This window comes from Numida meleagris, chromosome 1 (assembly GCF_002078875.1).
Source record: "Numida meleagris isolate 19003 breed g44 Domestic line chromosome 1, NumMel1.0, whole genome shotgun sequence".
Classification (NCBI taxonomy): domain Eukaryota; kingdom Metazoa; phylum Chordata; class Aves; order Galliformes; family Numididae; genus Numida; species Numida meleagris.
This window is the reverse complement of record NC_034409.1, coordinates 35,710,406-35,719,671: the sequence shown is the minus strand read 5'-3', so window position 1 is coordinate 35,719,671 and position 9,266 is coordinate 35,710,406. Positions and strand designations below refer to the sequence as shown.

At 44.8% G+C, this 9,266-nt stretch overlaps 1 long non-coding RNA gene across 2 annotated transcripts; it reads left to right on the top strand.

Moving 5' to 3' along the window:
• Nucleotides 7–5,595, top strand: LOC110392791. Of its 2 annotated transcripts, none has more exons than XR_002434622.1 (2): nt 7–130; nt 3,568–5,595. It is a non-coding gene; the product is annotated as an uncharacterized LOC110392791 (long non-coding RNA). The 2 variants fall into 2 exon arrangements; XR_002434621.1 differs by having other exon boundaries at nt 7–263.

The window sequence follows — 9,266 nt, the reverse complement described above, 5'->3', positions numbered from 1 at the left end:
CGCGCGGCCGCCGCCAGCGCCCCCTAACGGCCGCGGGGCAACGGCCGCGCCGCACGCAGCCCTCAGGCCGCGCCTCAGGCAGAGCGGGGCTCTCGGGGCAGGGGGCTTACGGGGCGGAGAGGCGCTGAGGGTAAGGCCGCCGTGTGCCATCTTCTTTCTAGTTTAATGAAGGCGGAGGGTCCTGCTAACAGCCCGCGTACGTTCGGGGAGGCCATCGTGTCGTGCCTGGCTAAAAGGCAGCTGCGCCTCTGGGCAATGATTTGGTCAGTGCTCGCTTTGGCCGTCTTTTTTACTGATATTTAGGAAGCTAGCAGGAAATATTACTTCCCAAGAGAAATGAGCGGTGTGAGCTACGTTCCTGCCCCGTCTCGCTCTGTAATTTTGAACGTTTCCTAAGTGAAGGGTATTTAGGAGCATGTTACTGGGGCAGGCACTCATTAGTTGCCACGCTTCAAGTAGGACTGATTAGTTTTCAGTCTGTCTCCCTTTTCTCATTCTCAGGTTTATTTGCCCACGATGACACTTCAAAATTACTTTTGAATAGTGAAAAGGTTTATTAAGGAACAGGAGTGCTGCAAATGGTGTGTGAAGATAGGCAGCAGCAGAGCAGGCAGGCACAGCCACAGCTCGGCTTCGTAATTCTGTTTTCCCATGACAACTAACTTGTTCCAACAAGTAGCGGATAACTGCCTGGACTTGTCCGTTGGCCAAACGCAGATTTCCAGCAACAATTGTAAAAATTCCTGCCGTGATTTACCTCGAGGTATTTGTGTGATGAGGGATTTTAAGGACCGACTTCTTGTCCCTGTAGTGTAAAGCTCAAGGTCTAGCGATGGACAGCTGAGAAGCTGCACCAGGTCTGCAAACGTGCTCATCCCTGTTAGCACCGGAGCATCAAGGCAAATGGACGTTTGTTTTAAGTGCAGTGTCCTGCCATCGGCAAAGTTAGCTTTCTGATTGTTTCAACGCTCCACACAACTTCCTCAGATCCTTACTGTGAATTCATAGGTCATTAGGAGAAAATGACTTCTATGCAAAAATGTGAAAGGATAGAACTGAATGGCTACAGTGAGTAGATTTAACTCTGAGTGCTACATCTTCTCCTTATATGGCAGACAAGCAGTGTATCACTGTACATAATGTATTTTACTGAACTGAAAAAAGAGTAGTGCATTGAACAAATTATAGAACGGCTTGGGTTGGAAGGGACCTCAAGGATCATCAAGTTCCAACCCCCTGCCACAGGCAGGGTTGCTAGCCACTAGATCAAGTACTAGATCAGATTGCCCAGGGCCCCACCCAGCCTGACCTTAAACACCTCCAGGGATGGGGCATCCCTGAAAATATATCCCATTATTGAACCATGTTTTAATCATGGTATTTTTTTGCTCAGGCTGTGTGGAAATAAAGATTTTTTTATATATATTAGCATTACATTTTCTACATGAATATAGCCCAAGATGTACTAAACTGGTGGCTATTATTTTCTTTTTCCACTTCTCAGCCAACAAACATCTCATGACCGGTGTATGATTGTGTATGTTGTGATTCTTTAAGGAATAACTTTCCTTACTGCTCCATTAACAGCTAAGAGGGGGAAAAAAAGCAGTTTCTGTCTAGAATTGTTATCTGGCTTCAAGGTCAACCTTACCTCTTTCCTCAGACAGGCTAATCTCAAGGAAGGAGAGGCTTAAGTAGGTAAAAAAAAAATGTGCTTTGCTAGAGAGATAGGGGGGTATTTTCTGACTTGTAGTGCTGCACCACTTTTGTCCCATTTGTCACTAATGCAGCAGATGCTGTTTCACCAACACACACAATTATTTTCTTACACCTGATAATTCTGGACAAGTATAACTATGGATTTTATGAAGGGTGAGTAATAAGCCTGTATGGTTGTGAGAACTGACTTCCCCACTATTTCAAGGTCCTAAAAAGAAAAGGAGACATTGCTGCAATAAAACCCCCATCTGTGACAGGTTTTCAATTTCTCTGTAATTTATTTCTAATGTTACAGATAATATCTGGAGCAGCTGTAGCCTGTTGCCCTTAACTGAAGATACCCACTTCACATCAACGTTAGCTAACAAACTATGAGATCCATATCAATATAAATTCACACTCTAACTATAGATGTTTCATCATTTAATGCTTGCAAGCTAAGTTATTTTTCTGAGATGGATCCGGTTTACCTATAAGCACATTTCCCAAAGGGATGATGGCTTGCTGTGCTGTGAGGGTGCCCAACTCATCAGAACATCATAAAAAACTTCAGTTTCAGATTTTTATTCCTCATCCCAATTGATTTCTTTTTCCAACACGTCCTACTGACTCTCCTCGTGTACTGCCTAGGCAACACACAGCATGTGCCCGAAACGGCTTCACGTTCCCATGAGATGGTCGGAGGCACAGGTGGCCAGGGTTCTTCAGTTCTGCTCTCTAACCCTTTTGCTGCTGTTTGGCTATCTGCTGGGCTAATCTCATGTGGCATCCTTCAACTGCTCCCGGGCCAAAACCAAAAAACCTCTGAGGCTTCTGCTGATGGGCCCTTTCTTAAGCCTTAGCATCTCTGTTCGTGTGGCAGAAAGCTATGATCAGTCTGTCAGGCACAGCAAGCTGAAAGGACAGAGGAAAAAGGACGCTGAGATGCAGCTGGAGCCTGTGTGGTGCATGCAGCAAGGCTTGCTGCAGGGCTGCCTGCCACAGCCACAACCCTGCATGCTGCCCAGTGGGTCGATGTGCTGCTGCATAAATATCAGAGGAAGAACTCTGTTGTCTCCTTCTTGACATTCCCCTTCTCTTGTGTAAGAAAAAGCACACATAGGAAATATGGTTTAGAGAACTCACCCTAACACTTGCTAAGTGAAGACTTGTGCCAACAGAGAGGTCAGTCAATACCATCAGAAACTTCGTACTATAAATGACATCCAAATTTTGTTTAAATGAAAAGGAGATGCAGCCTTCTGTGGGGTAATTTTGAACACAGTAATGCAAAGTGGAAATCAAGGGGAAGACTCAGCAGCTGGGAGAACTCAAATAGCACTTTCAGTGCTCTTGCAACTGTTTAGTAGGGAAAGTTATGCTCTGCTTTTCTGTTAAATGGGAGCTTTGCCAGATTCAACCTTCTACATTTTGAAAAATGTAGCATTATTTCAGGGGGACTGGCAAAGGCAGCACCGAGCAGGTTTTTCTGGCAGCTGCTCAGGAGCTCTTGCCTCCTGCAGCCAGGCACCACAGCTCTTGTGAGCACTAAGTGTGAGCAGCTCCAGAAACAGCCGGAGCCAAACCAAGCCCACATCAGAAGACAGCAGGTTTTGGTTTTGTTTTTGTTTACTTGAAGTATACATTTCTTTGTGCTTCTGGGAGACGCTGGTAGTGTTTGGCTGCCCAAGTCTGATTCTTATTTGGTAGCATCTCAGTCAGCCCAAAGCAAGACTAAACAAATCAACAATGTATGCTGTCAAAAACTGGCAAAATTATAAAGCCATTATCTAGAACTTCTGCTTAGCAGTGCTCAGTGGCAGACATGGAATGAAAGTTTTTATTCTTCTTTTTTTTTTTTCTCTCTAGTTTTCTGCTCAGTCCTCACGTTTGAAAGGAGCTCACGGAGTGATTCTGGAGAACAGAAAAGGAAAAGCCTCAGGAAGGAGCTCCTCTGGCTCCCAGCAGCTTTGGTGACGGCTATCACTGAGTGAAGAAACCCCATTTTTTTCTCCTACTCTTGTTAACCAGGGGTGAAGTACGTTGTGGGTTGCGACCATGTCCTGCTCTCCTAAGATGTAGCTGTGAAAATTGAGCAATGCAGTGATCTCTCCCTCTGTGGGACTTGTTTACATGTAATTAGATCAGAGAAAGCCCCGTTTAAGCAAATTAGGACGGCACCAGTTGAGTTTAGAAGTGTTTCTTTAATTCGGTGTTCCACTGTCATTCTGATGTCGTTCTGTTCAGGGAGTCGCCCAGAAGGGTGCACGGGGGTCTGGTGCGAAAGATGGATGCTTTCAGGAGCTCCCAAGGAACGCCGCAATGCATCCCCGGTCTGAAATGTGCTCAGGGAAAGCCTCACTGCAGGAGAGGCTGCAAGCACAGCGAGCGGGGCAAGCGCCGTCTGCTCGGGGTGCCGTGCACGGGCAGAACCACTCATACAGACAGAACTACGGCCGGCGATAAGGTCAGCCTGACTGCGCTATTGGGAGTCAGGCTGCAGTTTGGGTTAGAGGGGGGAAGTTAACAAACGGATCCTAACTGCCTGGCCCTGATTCCAGCCACTCGTTACTAACAACAAAGGCCCGCAGGGCGTTACGTGACACAAGCAGCTCCTTAACCCGGCCCTGCCCTGGGGTCCGGCCATGGATCTCCTACCACTGCCTCAGCCCTGCACTTGTCTTTGTCCGCATCTCTCCCGCACGCTCCCCTTCTTGCTTCCGAGCTGCATATTACACAAGAAATAATAGTCATTATTTTCGAACATAAACTCGCTGTAACGCCCTCCCTTGCCGGCCTGATTGTGTTCTGCTCCACGGTGTGATATTTGGTTGGTACACAGAAGGAGCTACCCATTCCTGAAAGAGCCTCTGCATTTCTCTTCTGCTAACGATCGATGTGGCAGGTGAATTACAAAGTCACCATTCTCAGGTTGATCTCTGCTTTTGAAAGCGTTGTTTTACCAATACAGCTTTTCATACACACCCAGAGTGCATGGAGTGAAACAACAATACCAGCAGTTAGCAAAGTCGTTTGGAGCACTTACTAAAAGCCTTACCCACCTCTGGGGCAGCTTCCTCTTGAAATCTTGAAGGTTAATGTGAGTAATTTCACCCCAGGAGTCCCTAGCCATCACAGACAGGTTACGTTATGAATCTTCAACGTGCATTCCAAAGCCCACTCTGGAAAGTGGGTTTGTTGAGATGAGTTTGCTCAGAACTTCTCTGAGATTAGGTCTCCTCCAAACCAGGCACAGATGCGTATGTATCCTGAAATAAAATGTTGTGCCTTGCTACGTCATCCTTTTGAAAAGCCACCTTGCCTTCCTGGCTATCGAATCTGCATCTTTTTTATCTATATGCCCTCCCTTGATTCAAGTGTATCCTGATGAAATGCCACCTCACCACCTAATTGCTGGATGCAACTACTGTTGCTAAGCAAGAAGAGAAGTTTTTTTTTATGTTGTCCAGCTGTCTGCCAGTGAATTAATACCTGCTTTAACACAAACACGAAACTACCATATCTAAGTAAGGAACACCGTTGTGCCACAGAAGTCCAAAGGCTCTCTGGGCTGAGGGAGCAGTACCATCACCACAGTGTGTGAGAGAAGGGGTTCTGCAGTTCTGCTAGGAGGGGAGCTCTCTCTATGCTAGTTCAATCACCTTTCAGTGTCTGTAGTGGTAAGGACTCTTCTGACTGACGTTTTGTTCACCTTGTGAAACTAGCAAATGAACATCTGCAGGCATCCTGAAACATCCTGAATCACGGTCAGAAAATCAACCTGAACTCCAGCTGAGACCCAAACCAAGAAGATGGCAATCCACAGACTGCTAATAGTGAGCTTACATTGCTTTCTTTGTCAACAAGCAAATAAACTATCGTGTAATTCTTTGTCCAGGCAGTGGTTATTCCACTCTTGCCCTTTTCCCTTCAAAATGGTGTCTGTTTGGTCTGAAAGACTCTCTTACAGGAAAAAAGACACAGAAAAGGCAGGCTTTCTAGATCTAGAGCCAGAATAAATACAAAAATGACAAGAGGAGACAGTACAAAATAAATTCACTGATGAATCCCAGACAACTACAGACAAACTTGTACCAAGTTTGGTACTTTGGTACACAGGCAAAGTAGCCTGTGATATGGCACTTTGTACCCTGGGCCTCTTGAGCTTTGCGCAGAAAGCAAGGTATACTGGAGAGGCAGTCTTCCTGAAGCACATGGTCTTTTAATCTTTAAATTTGCATACCATAATGAACATGCAACAAAGTATTATTATTATTATTTTGAATTGTCATTATGTTTCCAGTGCTGTATTAATGTTCTGATCGAAAGAAAGATCTGAAAGGGAAGAGAATGTATGTACAACTTTTTCAACTGCCCTAACATTCACACAGCCTTGCTATCATATAGTTGCACTTTCACCTTGAGTGATCCTTTCCCAAATTTCTTCTTCTGGCAAAGGCAAAGAAGGTTTATATTTGTGAAATCTCTTAGAACTTGCATCTTTCATTTTTATGTATGGCTGCTCATGTGGTTTACTTCCTGCATCCCACACGTACTTGGATGTTCACAAAGAACATAACTAATCATCTTGTTCTCTGTTAGCCAGAATCTGCCAGGACGGTCTAAATATATTGTCAAAATGATGTCATCAAGTTAGTGAATATTAAAGATGTGATAAAAATATTTATTCACTGAGGTTCCTAACGGGTCCATTTGGGACCTCTTCCTTCCATCTGTCCTCAGGGTTTGTCCCTTGCTCTCAGAAATGCCACTAAAACATGGAAAATACCTATTTAGCCTCCACCTGAGTGTCATTTGTATCCATTTCCCATTCTGCAGCTGCTCACAACACATCTCACAGTTCCTTTTTCCTATTCAGATGTTTGCTAAGAAAAGGCCTGGGAAGTAGGGACTAAACCTCATCTCGCAGAATTAAGGAACCATCACTGCTGAGGGAGAACAAACCAGGAAATACTTCTGTGCTGTAACAGAACATGCAAATGTCCCTCAAGATCTACAGATTTCTGCAAAAATTATTTCTCCTTCAATGGCAGTCTAACACAGAGTAAAACCATTTTTCTGTGGGAGGTGTACAAGGCCGGGCGCGAGGGGATAAGTGCTGTACCCAGGCCTTTCAGCTACAACGGCAGGGAAATGAGCTGGCCAAGAAGACAGCTGGATGTTCCTGCGAGGGCTTCTGTCACCAAAGGGACGCAGTTCTGTTATTGCAGCCTGGATGATTAATCTGCTCGTGCCAATTTGGGTGACAAAGCCCTGGTATGTGACAGTCACAGACTTCTAAATCACGGGGACAGCTCTTATATATGTTTTCCACCCTCAGAGCTCCAGCGAGAGACTCTAAGAAAGTGGGATTTGGGCATTCTGGAGATCAAGCAGTCTTTTACATGCATCTCAGAACTTCTCCACTTGCCTCCTTTGGTGTCTTTCTCCCAGTACTTGCATATTCTTTGTCTCTTTCTCCTCTCCATGTCACTGCCGCTTTTCAGATTTTGATAGTATTTTCACAGTCCGTTTTAAATATGTCCTCTCTCAACCTTTAAAAAAGTACTTTTGTACCAAGAGCTTGTTCTACAAAAACTTGTGCATGTCTTAGTTTTTCCATAGTTACATCTGAAAACGTTTCTACAATTGGATTAACGAAGAAATGCATCGCAGGAGGGTTTGTTCTTTTTTACTGTTTTAATGTCCATAGATTTGACACCCTGCCTTTATTATTTTTTTAGTGTAAAGTCTTCATAGCTCCTGTCTGAAAGTCACCTGGTGCTGGTTGCCACCACGTGGCATGTGTTAGTCCAGGGAGGACTCTGATGAGCCCAGCTGCACTAGAGAAACTTGAACAAGATGGGTGGTTCTCAAAGGGGACTTGGTTTTGTTCCAGAATAAGTTCTTGGTTTTGAGTAAATATGAAACAGGAAAATGAAGGGGAATCCCCACCCCTGCCACTCTGCAATTGAAACCTCTTTCTAAGTAACAGGATAACATCCATAGTCTTTATCAGCAAGGCAAGGTTTGCAGGGAAAGAGGATATACAAATCCAGCCGGTATATGCATTTCTGAAGGATGTCATCAATCTTGTTTTTCTGCCGTCTCCCCTGGCTACATTGGCTGATCTAACAGGCAGCGCTCTATTACAAACCTTGCCTCACTCAGCCTTAGAACATGCTGGCTTTCTAAGTTTTGTCCGGAATGGTCTGTGAGTGATTCTGCCATCTGGTGGAGAACGGTTTTTTTTTGTTTTTTTGTTTTTTTGTTTTTTCCAGTTTAAACATGCAAAGGAAGGCTCTTAGAAATAAACGCAGAAAACTTTCACAAATCCACTGATGCCACCGTAAAAGCAGGGCACAAACTAAACTCTGACTGCAAATGAAAAACTCAGGCTGAATATTTGTTCTATGCTTTGTTTTGTTCCACTGAAGACTTAACGTCTCAATTCTCTCTTGCCTCCAGAGAAAGCACGTCCATGGACTTTTTGGTATTCTTTTGCTCAGCAGGTTTCACAGAGTCACCCAATATAGATCAGCCATGTTATTCTTTTTATCTATGGTAGCTTTGATTCTGTGAATTTTCCTTGGCAGCCCCTTCTGCCTTTCTTGTGTATCTGGAGAGATACGCAGGCACTGGATTTTGACTTTTGACCCATCTTACTTATCTTAAAATCATGTTATTCAGAAACAAGCCAAGGCCAGAGAGGACACAGCATGGTAGAACATTTTGAGATAAATGAACTGTAGTAGTGTTACTCACGAGGGAAAAATCCCAAATCTGCCTGGGTGGATCTGAAAGAGATTGCTGCATCATGACTTTCTTGGCTGTCAGAAGACAAGCCACACTTTCCTTGCATAGGCAAAACAAGCCTCACGCAAACACATTCAGAAATGCAGTGCAGTAACGTACTTGTGAGTGCAGGCCTTCTGGCTTTCTACACCAAAATACAGTTTCTGGAAGATTCATGAGAATATTTGTTTTCTCCAATTTCTACTGAAGAAGGCCTGGTAGGATACAGACCGATACTTTGCCTTTCCAGCTCTTTAACTCTTTCAGTGCAGGAGATGCCACTGTATCTAGATGGGGCAAGTAGAGCTGCAGGGAGCTATGGACTTGGGCCTGTTGGCCCTAATCCCTCATCAGACACACTATCTGCATACCAGCTCTGCTCTTCCTATTATTTTTCAGTTAGATTGCTGAGACAGTCTTCAGTAGCTCCGCAGCGGCTGGGCCAGGCCACCACTGGGATGGTGGCAGACAGGTGGGCAGGGAAATGGCAGGATCTGCTTCAGCTAGCTTACGCAGTAGTACTAGTGCTGACAATATACACACAGCTCGTTGACTTCAAAGCATACCTCTGCAAAAGAGAGCTGTCCTATTCACTTCCTCCTCTCCTCACTGCTGGCTGCAAACTCTGCTGGTGAGACCTTTTTGGGAAGCAGGGCGCTGCTGGATTGACACAGCTATCTCGCTTAGTTAGGTGATGCAAGTGAGCCCGTCAAATAAATACCTCACTGAAAACATGTCCTGAGCTCATTTAATGCTTTACTGAAACAATGGTC